This window comes from Phoenix dactylifera, unplaced genomic scaffold (assembly GCF_009389715.1).
Source record: "Phoenix dactylifera cultivar Barhee BC4 unplaced genomic scaffold, palm_55x_up_171113_PBpolish2nd_filt_p 001468F, whole genome shotgun sequence".
Taxonomy (NCBI): Eukaryota; Viridiplantae; Streptophyta; class Magnoliopsida; order Arecales; family Arecaceae; genus Phoenix; species Phoenix dactylifera.
Window position 1 is genome coordinate 41,227 of NW_024068782.1, and position 11,858 is coordinate 53,084.

General features: G+C 53.3%; 1 pseudogene; it reads left to right on the top strand.

The window, feature by feature from the left end:
• The first annotated feature begins 10,242 nt into the window (after positions 1 to 10,242).
• LOC103699029 lies at positions 10,243 to 11,176 on the top strand (annotated as a pseudogene).
• Positions 11,177 to 11,858: the final 682 nt, after the last annotated feature.

The window sequence follows — 11,858 nt, forward strand, 5'->3', positions numbered from 1 at the left end:
CCTACCGGGGAGACGCCTTTCAGCCTAACCTATGGCACGGAAGCCGTTGTCCCCATGGAGCTCGGACTCCCCTCACCTCGGGTGGCCGCGCACCGACCCGAGGCCAATTCGGAGCAACTCCGAGGGAACCTGGATCTCTTGGAAGAAGCGAGGGAAATGGCGCAGGTTCGGATGGCGATGTATCAGCGGAGGGTGGCCCGATATTACAACTCCAAGGTCCGACCGAAGCTTTTCAGAATCGGAGATCTGGTGCTAAGGCGAGCTAAAGCATCTCAACCTGCGGAAGGTGGGAAGCTAGCGCCAAATTGGGAAGGCCCGTATAGGGTTCGCTGGGTAAACCGACCTGGCTCCTACCAGTTGGAGGCCCTAGATGGTCGAGAAATTCCAAGGAGCTGGAATTCCGCTAACCTGCGGATGTATTACCAGTAGAACGACAATGCCAGAAAGACAGTTCAAAAATGTATAACACTTTTCATTTCAATAATTTCTGGTTACAATGGCGTGCTCGTGTAATTACAAGGAATTCCCAGAGGGGAATTAGGGTGTAAAGAAAGTAAAGAAGAGGTGGAGACTCCGAGGAACTGAAGATCTGGGATCCCGAAACCTCCATCCGAAGCGGCTGCAATCCCACCGGAAGTGGGTGCTTCCAACCGGAGGCGCCATCGACGTCTCACGAAAAAGACGAAGAGCCGGCGCGGATGAAGAAGAAGTGGACGAAGGAGAAGTCCACACTGCTCCTACCCAGAGGCGCCATCCAGGCCTCACGAAAAAGACGAGGAGCCGCCGCAGAAGAAGCTCCCGCTGCCTCCAGGGGAACGCCACCTCCAAGGGATATTCCGGTCCTCCCCAGTGTTAGGGGAGAGAAGGAATACAAGGGAGAAGAGCATATGGAGGCGCGGTCCCAGATCAAGCGTCTGGTGCGGAGCTCAATCGGGAGGCTGAACTTCAAGGAGGGGAGACATGATCCCGGATGAAACGCCTAGAGCGGAGTTCCGCCGGGGAGAACCTCCTTGTTGATCCCAGATGAAACGGCTAGTTGGCGGAAGTCGCGAAGGGCGCGCCTCCCGTTCCTTCGGTAGGGGTCTCTCAACCATGCGCCGGAGAGGAGGCCCACGATCCATGGCAACCTGAACAGCTCCGGCTTGGCAGGCTCCATCGCACCTGCACCTATATTTATAGCCAAACTGCGGCCCCCCGGTCGTTCCGATGCGGGTGGCTCCAATAAACGCGGGCGCATTGAATCCGGAGCCGATCCGGCTCTCGAGGCGTATCTTCCCGCGATTTCCTAAGCGTTATTCTCCTTAATCGCATTCTTTGTGCAGGACACTCCGGGTGGCCTGTACCCCTAGGTCCACATATCTCCGCTCGCGCCCAGGCCGCATCCGCCTCGAAGAAACGCGCGTATCGCAGCCGCTTAACTGACACTCCTCGCAAGCAGCAACTGGCGATCCGATTTCCCAGGTAACCCCTCAATTAGCATTTAATGCCCATCTGGTGTTCCCCAGGCGACGCTTGGAGAGGAGGAGAAACACGATCACAGCTGGCCACGAAGAAATCCCGTCGGGCGGCAAGCGACAGGCGCACGACCAGCGAGCGGAATTTCCCGAGGCTCGGCCCTCGGATGCCAGGCTAACCCGATGATCATCCCGGGAGCAGACTAGCCTGAAGCCCCGACCGGTCGCCTCGGCTTGCGCCAACCTTGGCCGACCAACGAGCGGAATTTTCCGAGGCTCGGCCCTCGGATGCCAGGCTAACCCGATGATCATCCCGGGAGCAGACTAGCCTGAAGCCCCGACCGGTCGCCTCGGCTTGCGCCAGCCTTGGCCGACCAACGAGCGGAATCTCCCGAGGCTCGGCCCTCGGATGCCAGGCTAACCCGATGGTCATCCCGGGAGCAGACTAGCCTGAAGCCCCGACCGGTCGCCTCGGCTTGCGCCAGCCTTGGCCGACCAACGAGCGGAATCTCCCGAGGCTCGGCCCTCGGATGGCAGGCTAACCCGATGGTCATCCCGGGAGCAGACTAGCCTGAAGCCCCGACCGGTCGCCTCGGCTTGCGCCAGCCTTGGCCGACCAACGAGCGGAATCTCCCGAGGCTTGGCCCTCGGATGCCAGGCTAACCCGATGATCATCCTGGGAGCAAACTAGCCTGAAGCCCTGACCGGTCGCCTCGGCTTGCGCCAGCCTTGGCCGACCAACGAGCGGAATTTCCTGAGGCCTAACCCTCGGATGCCTGGCTTAGCGCCGGAAGAAGTTCCTGAGGCCTAACCCTCGGATGCCTGGCTTAGCGCCGGAAGAAGTTCCTGAGGCCTAACCCTCGGATGCCTGGCGTAGCGCCGGAAGAATTTCCTGAGGCCTAACCCTCGGATGCCTGGCCTAGCGCCGGAAGAATTCCCTGAGGCCTAACCCTCGGATGCCTGGCCTAGCACCAGAAGAATTTCCTGAGGCCTAACCCTCGGATGCCTGGCTTAGCGCCGGAAGAAGTTCCTGAGGCCTAACCCTCGGATGCCTGGCTTAGCGCCGGAAGAAGTTCCTGAGGCCTAACCCTCGGATGCCTGGCCTAGCGCCGGAAGAATTCCCTGAGGCCTAACCCTCGGATGCCTGGCCTAGCGCCAGAAGAATTTCCTGAGGCCTAACCCTCGGATGCCTGGCTTAGCGCCGGAAGAAGTTCCTGAGGCCTAACCCTCGGATGCCTGGCTTAGCGCCGGAAGAATTCCCTGAGGCCTAACCCTTAGATACCTGGCCTAGCGCCAGAAGAATTTCAAGAGTCGGGAGTCAGCGAGACGCTACCAAGAGTTAAAAAGAAGAAGGACGAAAGTGAAATGAAGAAACTCTATTTGCATTAACTTTCATTGTTTCAGGGCCGAGACCCATACAACTTGGCAAAACGCCAACACACAAAGAAAAGAACAAAAATACAGAAGGTCAGCTTGGAGGAACCCCCGGGTCGGGAACGCCGGGCACGTCCGCAGAGGGTAGGGAGGCGGTTGGAGAATCAGCAGGCAATGGCGCCGGAGAGGAGTCTAGAAGAGAGATCCCACTCAGGTCAATTTCGGGGTACTTAGCCGACACCCTTGTCAGGCCTTCCTCGAAGCCTAAGATAAAGGAGTCGGACCCCGCGTCCGACATATCACGGACGAACTCGTCAGACTGACGATAGGCCTGTACCGCCTCCGACATATCACGGGTGAACTCGGCGGACTGACGATAAGCCTGTACCGCCTGACGCCCGATTTCCGCACTCTTCTCGGCCAGCGCCGCCTCTGCCCGCTCCATAATCTGAGCTTTCGCCTCCAAGACCTTCGCCACAATCCGGTCGTCCGCCTCGGAGGAGACCCTCAGCAGATCAGCCTGAGCCTCCTTGTGCTTCGCCTCGGCAGCAATGCGAGCAGCCTCAGCCTCCTCCAGGCGCGAATGAAGCTCCTGGTCGCTCGCGCGGGACTTCTCCAAGGCCGACTCCAATTCGCCCAGCTTGGCTTCAAGAGACCGGGTTCGGTTGCGGGCGTTGTCGGCTGACCGCTGGGCCTTCTCCCACCTCTCTCGGTAGTCGGCAGCCTTCCGGGACTGCTTCTCGGCCCGCTCCTCCGCCTTCTTGATCTCGCCCTCGAGACCCGAGGCAACCTTGAGTTGCTCCTGAGCCTCCAACAGTTGCTTCTCGAGGGTGACGAAGCTGAGTGCCCGCTCTTCGGCCACCTGGAGCCTCATCTCGAGGTCCCTGGTCGTCCTCCCCGCCGCAGCCTGACCTCCCTCCTCTACTGCCTTCAGTTGGCTCTCGGCCCTCGCCAGAAGCCTCGCCTGTTCCTCGTAGCACTCCTCCAGGCGGATCATGTACTGGGCGAGCTAAGAGATAGGAAAAACGAGGGCGTCAGGCGGGGATCAACAGAGCCTATAAATGATGAAAGCGACCAAAAGAACACTCACCGACATGAGACAGACGCAGCTGGCAGCCCCAACGTCAGGGACCCTCATCTCCCGGACCTGCCTGCGGTCCTTCTCCAGCAGCACCGTCTCGATGAGGTTTCGGGCGCCGGCGAAAGTGAAGGCCGACCCCGACTTCTCTCTGGAGTCGGACGGTGGTTCTGCAGCCTTACCCTTACCCATCGCTTGGGGAAGAGTCACGCTGACCATGCTCGAGGCGGGGACCGCCCCTGGAATTGACAGGGTCCCGCTCGGCCGGGGCCTCGGCGCGTCCCTCCTCGTATCATCCGGAGCCGACCGAGTCGAAGGCTGGGCTGGGGACCGATCACGTCCGACCCGTCCATCTCGGGCGCGCCCGGGTGATGCCTCCGGAGAAACGGTAGTCTCGGCATCGGAGGGCTGATACAGCGTCAACTGCCGGTCCGCGCCCGCGGCGTCCCCCTGATCGGTGGGTCCGGACCCGTCTGTCGGCGTCGGAGTCGCCTGCCGGCGGGACTTCTTCGCCGGTGGGGCCCCGCTCGGAGGAGCTCGTTTCTTCCTCCGGACTGCTTCCAGTAGGGACGTCCTACCAACAGCCGTTGCCTTGTCCGACCGCATGACGTCGTCGATCTCTGCAAAAAGGACGAGGTGGTCGGAGGTTGAGAAACTGAAGGAAAGAACGAGACGAAAGAGGAGAAAAGAGCTAAAAAAGAAATGGTGGCGGGCTCACGGTCAGCGGGGACCGAGCTCAGACCGACGTTCACCAAGGTATCCTCGGAAATAAGGCGAGCCACCGGGGGGAGCCGGCCCTCGGCAACCAACCCCTTCAAGACGGCGACGCCATCGGATTCCTCCCTCGACAACCTCGATAGGCCAATCGGGGACTTCATCGGCGTCTCCCAGGTTGCCCTGATTCCCCAAGAGGGATCTGCGTCAACGAAAAAGAATCGCCCCTTCCAGCCGTGAATGGAGGTAGGAGCCTCCTTGACGAGGCCGCACCCTCGCCGCGCCGCAAAGCACCACCACCCTTTGTCCTGGGGGTGGCCGCTCAGGCCGTAGCATTCCCAAAAGACATTCAGGGTGGCGGGAACCTCGTGCATGCGGCAGAGAACCTGAAAGGCCGTCAGGGCGCGCCATGAGTTCGGCACCAGTTGCGTCGGCGCCACTCTTAAACCCCGAAGCACCTGAACGACTAAGTCCGAGGGGGGAAAGCGGAACCCGGCCTGAAGAATGCCCTCATTGATGGCAACCTTCCCTGGAGGAGGATGGGACATCCTCTCCTCAGGCCCCGGGAGCGTAACATTGCAGGCCTCGGGAAGGTGGTATCGAGCCACGAACCTATCTAGGTCTTCGGCGACCAGCTCCGACTTAATGCGGTCTGCTCTCACTTCGCCCATCCCTAATGGCCAGTGAATCTACGGTCAGGACGGGGTCAAGAAGGGGGAAAGGACCGGAACGACTGGAGTACACTAATACAAAAGGAGAAAGTATGGAGAGTCTTAAATTGAAGAATGGGGCAACTCACCGGAAGAGAAGGAAGAACGGCTCCGAGAGCGTCAAAGGAGGAGCAAGCGAACAGTCCGACGGCAATGACGGCAGCGCAAAGGAGAAACTTGAAGATGTCTGTAAAGAGAAAGGCGGACGGAGGAGGGCCCCCGGTTAAATAGGCGGAAAGGTGGGTGACGCCTCGGTGACGCCAGAGGACGCCTGGCTGCCGAAGGGTCGCTCGCGCCCCAAAGGCGAATCGACGCCATTAAGGAAGGATGTCCTCCGAAATCCTCAGACTGCCAGGTCAGCAACAACCGCCATACGCCATAAAGAAGGCGGGGAGCTCGAAGCGCGCGCGCCTCTCCGAGGGATGGCGGCAATCTCGAAGCATCACTCCCTTCACCCGTTCCCCTTCTGGTTCCGGGATCGGAAGTGGGGGGCTACTGTTACGGGGGAACTTAGCCACCATGCCCCACGTGACCGGCACGCGCGCCCAGGAAGACTACGGCAGCCCCTTGATCCAGCAATCCGACCCCGAGTCGGACATCTTCGGCTCCGCAGCCCGACCCCGAGTCGGCTGCCCCTTGACCCAGCAATCCGACCCCGAGTCGGACATCTTTGTCTCTGCAGCCCGGCCCCGAGTCGGACATCTCTCGACAACGACAGGCTATTCCCCAGAGGCACGCCGCAGCCTCCTGCTCCACTACTCCCTGCAACGGTTGTATCTGGCGCTGCTCCACGATCCCCTGTAACAGCCGTACAAGGCGGAGCTCCACTACGCCCTGTCATGGCCGTACCCAGCGCTGCCCCACGACGCCCTGTAACGGCCGTGTCAGTGGCAGCTCCATCGTGCCCCACGATGACGAACCCCCCTGAAAGACCCCCCAGCCTGGTATATATGCGGCTGGGGGGAGGAGGGGGGGATAAGCAAGAACTTCCAGAGCATTCTCTTACTTGCTACTATTATCTCTCCTTCTCCTCCAATCTCCTCTGACTTGATCGTCGGAGGGCCCCCACTATGTTGTGGGGGGGGAGGGGGCCTTGAATTTAGTCCCACATCGGCTAGAGCGGAAAGGTTCCGTGCCTTATAATGAGGAGGGCGAAGCCTTTTCCTCACGAGGGCCCTTTTGTGGGACAAAACCGTGAGGGCAATCCCCCCGTCAGCGCTGGACGCGCGGGCCGGAAACGTCTTCCTTCGTCAGCGCTGGACGCGCGGACCGGAGCGCCCAAAGCGGACAATACCTCGTGGGGGACGCGGTCTCTTTCTGCTCGGCTCGGTTGGGACTAAGGCTGTTGCCGGGGTGAAAATCCCGCAACAGATGGCGCTGGAGGAAGGGCCAGCCTCCTCTCTCCATTGACTACCCTCCAGGACTGTGGGGGCCCGTTGGGGTAAAACCTGGCAGGAACCTTCTCGCTGGGGGGGCTATGTTGTGGGGGGGGGGGAGGGGGCCTTGAATTTAGTCCCACATCGGCTAGAGCGGAAAGGTTCCGTGCCTTATAATGAGGAGGGCGAAGCCTTTTCCTCACGAGGGCCCTTTTGTGGGACAAAACCGTGAGGGCAATCCCCCCGTCAGCGCTGGACGCGCGGGCCGGAAACGTCTCCCTCCGTCAGCGCTGGACGCGCGGACCGGAGCGCCCAAAGCGGACAATACCTCGTGGGGGACGCGGTCTCTTTCTGCTCGGCTCGGTTGGGACTAAGGCTGTTGCCGGGGTGAAAATCCCGCAACAGATCTCTTTTTGAATGCTTCTCTAATTTGCTCAACTCCTTGCTCTAATTCAGTGGCTCATAGAAAAATAAACTTTCTTTTTGGCTCAAGCTTTTCCTTTCTTTGTATGCTCTTGATTGTTCTCTTTGTTTTCTCTTTTTCTCACTTCTTTTTCTTCATTGTTTTAATCCTAGTTGAATCCTTTGTTTTTATAGTCTCTGAGTAGGAGGAAAAGCATTACTAGCCGTTAGACACAAAAATATAGCCGTTACAAACATTTTCCCTCCGTACTGTTCCTCTGAAAATATAGCCGTTAGAGCTTGTAGTCGATTTGGAGTCGACTCATGTAAACCTGGAGTCGGCTCGACTGAACCTGAAGTTGACTCGAACTTCTGAGGTGTCGATTCGAGTTTGGATCCTTCAAAACTGGTCTTCTATTGTTGATCAGTGGAGTCCGCTCAGGATTTGCTGGAGTCGACTCGGACAACTGTTCATTTGAGCTTGCTTTTTGTTCTTCCCTTTGAGTGAGTCGGCTCGAAGATTTCTGGAGTCGACTCGGCCACTGTTCCTCCGAAAATTGCTCTTATGTTGTTTTTCTCAGGGAGTTGACTCGATGTTTCCTAGAGTCGACTCGACTACTGTTCATCCAAAAATTGCTCTTCTGTTGTTTTTCTTAGGGAGTCGACTCGATGTCTTCTGGAGTCAGCTCGACCATTGTTCATTCGAAAATTGCTCTTTTGTTATTTTTCTTAGGGAGTTGACTCGATGTCTCTTGGAGTCAACTCGACCACTGTTCATCCGAAAATTGGGTTTCTATCTTTTCTGAGAGTGTCTTACAGAGTCGACTCGGCCACTGTTTCTGACTTTTGTCCTTTAGCTCATTGCGAAGGTAGTCGACTCTTGATCCTTTGGAGTCGGCTCGCACTTTGATGGAGTCGACTCGAGCTCTACATGAGTCGGCTCCAGAGCATGCCAGAAGTGTGCCAATTGTGCCGTTGGTGCCAGAGTCGACTCGAACCCTTTTTGAGTCGACTCAAGGACTGTTCTTTGGCCATTTACTGATCCAAAGTCTTTTCATTTTAATCCTAACTAATTTATCTTGAATTATTTTGATATTTTTTTGAAATACTTAACATAAAATCATTAGTACAATAATATGTCCTCAATGGCTTTGTAAACATCAAAATCTCACTAGGATCTACATACGGTACGAAAGTTTAATTATCCGATTTATATTCATACTTTCGGTATCCGATTTGTATCTATATTCGTTTAAAATAAATATAAATATAAATTTTTACATCTGACTAACATCCATATCTATATTTATATTCGCCAAACAAAACAAATATAAATATGGATATGCGAATATCCGGATCTATATCCGATTTGATTTCAGCCCTAATGCTAGGTATAGACCATTTCATATCTCTTAATAGAATTTAGCTAAATATTTATATTGTCGCTAGTCATCTACAGTGCAGTTGAGTTCCATTTATCAAGACTAGTGCTTTACTTGTATATATTAAAAAAAAGAAAGAATAGGGTGAAGGGGATTCAATGGTGTGTGTGAGATAGAGAAAGGATTCAAGAGGTTCTTATTGGAGTGAGAAAAAAAGTGTTGTATTTATAAGATCACGCGCATTTAGAGCTCGGCGCAAAATAGACATGTTAACAAGCAATCCATGTACCTTGGAAATGGACAATATTTTGATTAGAGTTTCGTGCATTCCTTGTGAGTTTCCTTTTTAATAATAAAAAATAATCTAACTTTTCATTTAAATACTAAAAGAAAATGTTGGACGTCAATTTTGCTTTTTTTTTTTTTCAAATTTAGTGACAAGCAGGAATACTCACCACTATACTACAACAACCTTCTTTCAAATTTAGCAAACAGATCTAATTGTTAAATAGCAACCAAATGAGGAACTGTTCTAAGTTTTCCTAAATTTATTAAGTGGATCCTTGATGGACTTAGCCATATGTTCCAATATATGTAAGATTTCAGATATCAATATGGTGACCTACTATGTCAAATTTAATCAATAGACCTAATTGTTAAATGGTACTCAAACTATTGACATGGTTCTAAGTTTCCTATAGTTTATTGGTGAATAGTTAGGGCTGTAAATGCACTTGGGCCAGCCTGAGGGCCATCAGGCCAAGCCGACTTCGGGCCAGACTCGAAAGAGTTCAAATCAGATTTGGACTTATTTAGAGAGGTCTAAAATGGGTCGAGCCGGGTCAAGAGCATACCCGAGCTCGAGCCCAAACAAAGCCCGAAATTGACTTGAATTCATGCTCAAATTTAAGCCCGAATCAATTTATTTTTGCATATTGTTATTTAAAGATAATAATTAGAAAGTAAATGACAAATTAAAGTGGATTTTGTTGAGAATAATGTATCATGTACCATTTACTTGTGCTATAAGAGAAAACTCAATTTTTAATTAGCTCATTTATTTATAAAGTAATATTATAAAATATTAAACTTCAATTAGATTCAGGCCAAATTAATTTTTGGCCCAAATGGATAATTTGGGCCTGCCCAATTAGATTCGGATTGAGCCAGACCTGAGATCGAGTTGGGCAAAGGCCTGGATTATATAAATATTTTTAGGCCCAAGCCCAGCTTGAAGCCTAAAAAATTAAGGCCGGCTCATGTTGGGGCTCAGCCCGGCCCATCAAACTCTCAGGATACTTCGTTGATAGATTGATAATAAATTTAATAACGTCCCTAGTGCTGACCCACGAATGAATGAGGTGGTTCTCAAGTCTCACCCCATCTGGCCATCTCACACCAAACACCCAATAAGTCTACCTTCCACCCAAATTCGAGTGCTGGCCTCCTGTGCCCTCTATATGGGACAAATCGGCAAAACCTCCCGGGTCATGCGGAACAACAGACCCCTCCGCCAACGGCCGGATACAGTAGGACAAAAAAAGCAAACATTTCTGAACGCTTCCACAAAACCCTTCCTCTCCCTCTTCGTCGCCTCTCCATCTCCTCTTTCGTCTTCTCCCTTCCATTCTTTTCCCTTATACCCATCGGACCAGTTTTCTTCTCTTCGGATAACCTGTTCAGACACAGGGGCAGCAACAATGGAAGGAGAGGAAAAAAATGTTGCTTCTGGTGGAAGAAAGAGAGGAAGATATGGTGGCAGCAGCGGAGCCAGGAGATTCCGGGAGAAGAATGGGCTGGTTCATCAACCCAACCGGGGGCTCCGCCGGGGAATCCGTCGGTGCTCTCTTCGTGCCTTCGCGGCACAAAGCCGCCTCCTTTGCCGCTGTCGAGGCTCCAGAGGTCCTCTTCATAGGGTGGCGGTCCCAACTGAGGAAGTGGGAGGAGTGGGTCCCCAAGCTGGAGCCCATTTATGGCGATTCGTAGAAGAAAGCCGGGATTTTTGAGGCGATCAAGGCCTCTGTTTACAAAATTCGGAGGGACGCGTCGACAGTTTTGGGGATCGCGGCCTACTGGTGCGAGGAGACCAGTTCCTCTCTCTTTCCATGGGGGGAGGCCACCATCACGTTAGAAGATGTGATGGTTCTCGAAGGATTCCCGGTGATCGGCGAGCCGGTGATTGGAACATTGGACGGCGAGCTTGCTGAGATTGAACAGAGGTTGGCGGGCGAGCACAAGAAATTTTACCGGTAGACCTGCAAGAAGCCCGAGCAGAGTGCTTGGATGAGGCATTTTGTAGAGGGTGAGGGCGACAAGTTCTAGCACGTAGCCTTCTTGTCGCTCTGGCTGTCGAGGTTTGTCTTCCCTGCTCATCCTGAGAAGACTGTCTCTCTGCAGATGATCCCAATTGCCGTTCGGTTGGCACGCGGCGCGAGGATCGTCCTTGCGCCGGCGGTTCTCGCAAGCCTCTACAGGGACTTGCAGATGGTGAAGGGCTGTCTCTTCAGCAAGTGCAGGCAAGAGGCAACAAATTTAGTTGTCTGGGCTCCTTTTGATATACTGCAGGCCAAGAACCAAGAATTTTGTGAATTATGGCGAGCCAAGAGCCAAAAGGTGAAACGATGTCTGTAAGAAATTGGAATTCTCATTCGTTTTCGAGTCATAAACCATGCTTCTGTTTCAGCTCCCCTGCATTGTCTTTTATTGTCTGACTCTTTGGGCTGTACTCACACCTGTTGTGTGTGAGATACCAAAAAAGAAATGGAATTGGAATTCTCATTCATTTTCGAGTCGCCCAGTGAGTTTCAGTGGCGACCCTATGCAGGTAGTTTTATAAAGAGAATGGTGAATGGATTCGTGGCTGCGCAGATAACGATGAAGAATTGAGATCATTTGCTCAGTGCTTGAGAGCTTCCGAGCTAGTAGGAGTGGATTGTATCGAACGGTATCTTCCACGTCGCATGGCGATACAGTTTGGATTGAATCACGACTTGCCTGGCCGCATCCTGCATTCTGGTTCGACATGGGAAGCTGCATGGCAAACATATGAAATTGATGCAAAGAATGTCGCGTTCTATGTTCCTCCCCAGCTCTTCGAGTCAGATGTCACACTCCAATATTCAGTTTGATGGAAGAAATACATGATGTCTTGACATCTTGTTGTATTGATGCAGTTAAAAGCGTTGTATGCCCACATAGTTTCTTGGCGTTTGGAAAAAAAGTTCTGAAGAATGCAGTGGCGGAGAAGAAGAATATAAGGAAGAGAAAGACCACTCTCTGCCTACTACTCATAAGAAGCGAAAGTTGCAAGATTTATATGATACCTCACCCTCAGACTGGCCTGCCCTTAAAAATCGTTGCATGGTGGT